Here is a 5,205-nt window from a genome sequence, read left to right as displayed (position 1 = left end):
CTCAGGGGGTGATGATGCCAGTATGTCTCGTAGTTGAAAGCATTCCATCCTAGTTACACACCAGCCTTTGCTGAATTGCCTCAAGTGGCTGACTTGTCTCTATCAGATTAGTACCTAAAGAAATATTGGACTGTCGACTTATTTATAAAGGTAACCATGCGATTCCTCAGACGTTGATCCAATTGAATGGTCTTCCTCCAACATAAGCAACTTGAAAAAAAATTATATGTGGTCAAAGCAAAATTTACAGAAGCCCTTGCTTGGGGACAAGCGAGTTTTGTGGCGCGGAGAAATGTCATACTCGGTGAATGGACGATATTAGAGTAGATGGCAGAGTAATTTGAGAGAACAAAGACAGAAAAATGTCATTAGATATTGATTTGATGGGCTGCGTTTGAATTCAATCTAGGTGTATGGGTGACAAGCATTACATTTTCGTTTTGGGGTTACAAAAATCTGTTTTGTTGACAAAAGTTTGACTTTTATATTTTTCAAACTAGTTAAATGCCCGTGCGTTGCCACGGTTTCCATTTATACCCATCTTGTTGTCTAGGTGGTGCAAATATAGATTTGGAACCAATAATAATGTTTGAATCCTTCGTTTGTGCATAATTTGTTTTTTACCATTAAAATGTGGGGAGTTGGTTGATGCACGACGCCCGTGAAAACGATGGAAACTGGATGTCTCTTGTACATGAATCACCAACAAGCTACGGAATGCAGGACACACAACAAAATTTTGATCATGCAAAGTCATCATAAAGATAATGCAGACAAGCATCAATATTTCTAAAACAAATCAATTTTGTCATTAGATAGAAGGATTGAGATGCAAGAACCATCAAATTCTAGAGTTTTTTGTTCACTTGCAAATGCAATCCATGGTGTCTCACATATACGATGACTTTAGAATGCTCATAGCTAACCAGGCCACGTACGTTGTTTGTATCTTCCCTACTCGTGCCACCTGATGTTTTTGGGCAGCCAAATTAGTCGTGGGTTGCTGCTATTGCTGAATATGGCTGACAACATCCTGAACAATGTTGATTGAGGTTTGGCACCACTGGATCTAGAAGTTGGGCCACAGGCTTCTTTGCAGTTCACACCATCGTCATCCCACCATGAATTTGTTAATAGTTGACAGATGGTGTTGTTGTGTTAGACCTTAGTGTGCCAATAAAATTTTTAAAATAAACAGTAGTGTGCCAGGGATCTAGGAATACCAGAAGAGTCTTCTTACAAATTTGGTAGGCATGACAGAACCTCCTCACACACCGGTTTGCTTGCAGCGGCATAGAAGCGATCAGTGTTACCCACAGCAATCTACGACCACATAAACAATAAGGACTAAATACCATGAACGCCTTGCTTGACACCCCCTTGATGGCATTAGACCATTGCTGGCTGTTGCAGTCACCAAAACTGCCAGTAGCCTACATTGCTGAAAAACATAAAAATTCAATAGATACAAATAAATCATATCAATAAGTGTATTACTATGGTAAGAAAAAAGTCAACTTCTCCTTTAGTAGTTGTAATCAATAATATACCTCATGCACATTCAAATTTTCTCCTCTTAGTTAATTCCAGCCTGCAAGGTTGGAGTATAGCCAATCATTCACTATGATGTCAAACACAATGTTTAGCTTATGAAACATTAGCAATCACACATCTGAAGAATATGGTGATGTAAACAAAAAGAAAGAGATATTCCATTTTATGCTATTCTCAACATTAGGACACGTATCACGGGCAGAAACAAAAACTCACAATTTAACTCATGAAATAGACTGGATAAGTTCAGCAAATAGTTTTTTTAAGGACAAGTATTCGTTTTAGTTCAAAATTCAACGAACGCAAGACACCACTTCTCCCAGGTGTGTAGCTCTGCTAAACATTACAATCAGTAACCAAGTATCTCCTTAGCTATTTATTTAATAATAAATATGGCTTAAAGAATATCAGGTGATGAGTAGATATTACAACAAATCGATCAATGTCTCATGTACCTTATATATGCATTCTTTTTTATAATATATCTTTCTTAAACCTCCTATGAAGAGATTGGCTGACATACTAACTTTATACAAAGGCTGCAACAGCCTTAGAGAAGGCCATCAACCACGATCATCGTCAAGTTATTAGGTGAGCAAGTGAGCCTCAGCAAAGAGGGTTTCTTAGGCGAGCTTGGCTTGCTGCTGGGACCAGTAGACCTAGGTCGCCAGGACCTAGTCGAGCAGCTCCTAAAGCACCGGCTCGCCAAATCGTTGTTGCAGCGAGATGCTCGCTCTGTGTACCGGATCGGGTTAGTTAATGTGCAAGAATGTGTCTACTTTGTTTTTGGTGAACCATTCTTGTACTAAAACCCACAAGTACCAAACTATTGGTTAAATTGGCCAAGTAATCTGACCCCACTAAAGATTTTGCATAAATCATAAGTATACAATCCCGTGCAAAAAACTCCTTCCACAACAATTAAAAAGGTTCGGCAAAAGAAGGAAATCAAGAGGATCAATCAATAAGACAACAAGGAAACTAATTATCAGCTTTGACGAGTACATGCAAAGACATATATTTTTGCTTTAGTGAGAATACAGAAGCCAAGGAATTCTGTTAGGTCGAATGGGGGGATAAGAAACTATACCTTCTTGTTCCATGCTTTTTGATTGTGAGCACATGTGCTTCGACTTCAGCAACATAGAATGGGCGTCAGATCCTGTGTTGCCCCTGCTCTGGTGACCATTTAGACTTATTTGCTAGAACTACAGGTTCTGCTTTGGGGTCTGCAGCTGGAACCGGAAAAAAGGCTCATGAGTTTGTGGATACTTTATTAGGCGATGATACACCAAAGTAGTGTACAAAATCATGATCACTGCCCTGATAGTTCATTGCTAATGTGATATGTCAACTTCACCATGCTTAGAAGACGAGTCAGCAGCAATCCTATATCCATTGATTCTACTTCATCGATTTTTTTCTTTATTAGTAAATAAGTCAGGATTGTCTTCCTGTAAGGAAAAGGTTTGTTTGGTCAATGAAATAACCAACATGCAAATTAACTGGAACCTTGAAACTGTTAAAGTTTTCCAACTATTATTACAGGCTATAACAAAAGAAAATAATAGAACATGAAGCAAGACATCTATTAGTCAAACAACATGTCATATCTAGAAAACCAAGAGTACATTACTTTGCTTTTATAATGCATTTGAGCATTTCTACATAAAAACAAAAGTGATGGTCATTCTGTCTAACAAACTTATCACTACACCTCAGATTATAAATTTCTAAATTTACTGGTAAGCAGCTATGATTATTAGTATTTAGTAGTGTGATGGCTGGGTTTTTTTCAAAGCATAAAAAACTGCAGTGCTAGCATTCTAGGGCAAAGGGAAGCACTAATTGTTTCCTCTGCACCTAACATGGTGAAAGATGCCTATACCTGACATGGTGAAAGATTCCTATTGGTACCATTCAGTAGCTCCATAATGCATTAATTAATTTGATGTGATAAGAAGAAAGTAGAAGTCACTCTGCATGACATGAGATTTGAACACCGAGTATAAGGAGCTAGAAACGCCGAACCATTTTAAAGCTAAGTTGCATGGCATGAACAAATGTTAAAGCCATTGATTTAAATACTCAGACTGATAGTAAAATATTTACTACCACCACCAAGGCCATACACTAACCTGATACACGTCCATTGGTGGATATGTAGGCCAATAGTTGTAAAGCAAATATATTTATCAGAACTACATAAACATAACCAACAACATAAAAAAGCCAGCTTGTCATGCTAGGACTCTAGAGCACATGAATGAGATCAAGTCTCCAAAGCTATGAACATGTTGTAACAAGAGCTAGTATCAAAGCAATGTGGCAAAAAATATTTACCCTATTGTAAGCAGATGGCCACTTATTTCAATGCTGGAGGGAAGCCTTGTCCTAGCTCGAGATGATTGCCTGAATGAATCATTTATTTCTTTGGACAACTCAATGTCCTAAAAAATGAGACAGAAGCAGCGTTCACCTTCTTTGTCGTTGTGTTCGCCGCCACGATATCGACGTCAAGCTCCAGTCCCACTATTGTCCCCAAATCAATACCATACATACCTGGTATATTACTATTTATCAGTCAACATTTAGAAAATTAGGGAACTCATCATTCAAAATTGTAAACGATTGGTAAAATGTATTACTATTTAGTAGTAGTCTGGACCGCTACACCTAAAGGTTGTGCTCTGCAGGAATGGAACGTAGTAGGCAGAATAGCTGCACCTGGTGGTTGTGCTCCCGCGTCGCCACTGCATCGCCCACCTTTCTTTGTCGCTGCGACCTGGAGATGCAAGTCAAACTTTGGCAACCTTTATCTTGGCACAAAGCAGGTCTAGCAAAACAATATACAAGTCAGTATCAGTTAGCAAGAACATGCATTAATATATTGCAATATATCATATACATCTTAGCATTGGGGACCTGATTCTAAATAAGAGAACACGGAGCATACCAGGAAATCTCAAGAATCGTGGTTTTAAATCCAAAATCATGGATATAAGTTATGTGCGAAAGCCATGTCGCTGTGTGTATGCAGAGAAGCATTTTTGTTAAATACTCAGGTTAACCCTTGCACGACAAGCACTGAGTAAACTAAACAGAAGAATCAACATATAATGTTGGATGTAGGTAGTAAGTGATTAAATATGGTTGGGACTACTTTTATCACCCTTGTGAAATTGTGACCTATATACAAGTAGTTCTACATTCTTCTTTCCTTCTAGGGCTTCATAAAAAGCATACCTTCTGTTGAATTGTTATGATGTTGCCACAACTGCAAAAGAGTGGGCCTATTTCCTTTTTAGTGACTTGCCCAATCACTTGTCGATTTCAAGAAATAAATGTTGTTCTGGGCGAGCAGCTTTCAGCTGAGGATGAAGAAGCTGTCATGGCCGAGTTTGAAAATTTGGAAGCTCAGGGTTGGCCAACAAAGCATCTAGAGTTCTTATCTGTTGAGAAGTACTTTTCACTCTTGGTCATCAATCCTCCTCTCGTGTATAAATATTGTCCCTGATCAGGCCGAACCAGAAAGAAGGCCCACAAATTATGTCTAACAACCTGATTCCCTATGAATGCTAACATCACAGTAGGCATTACAGGGCTTAACCTCTGATTAGTCTCTCTCCCATGATCCTCAGCTATTCTGAT

At 38.6% G+C, this 5,205-nt stretch overlaps 1 long non-coding RNA gene across 1 annotated transcript; it reads right to left on the bottom strand.

Moving 5' to 3' along the window:
• Positions 1-824: 824 nt before the first annotated feature.
• On the bottom strand, positions 825-4,116 carry LOC103627741 (uncharacterized). The gene is made up of 4 exons (XR_002748288.2): positions 3,898-4,116; positions 2,645-3,008; positions 1,551-1,591; positions 825-1,441 (listed from the first exon to the last, which is right to left on the bottom strand). It is a non-coding gene; the product is annotated as an uncharacterized lncRNA (long non-coding RNA).
• Positions 4,117-5,205: the final 1,089 nt, after the last annotated feature.

Source organism: Zea mays, chromosome 5 (genome assembly GCF_902167145.1).
Source record: "Zea mays cultivar B73 chromosome 5, Zm-B73-REFERENCE-NAM-5.0, whole genome shotgun sequence".
Classification (NCBI taxonomy): Eukaryota; Viridiplantae; Streptophyta; class Magnoliopsida; order Poales; family Poaceae; genus Zea; species Zea mays.
Note: the sequence above shows the minus strand (reverse complement) of the source record. Positions and strands in the feature narration are given on the sequence as shown.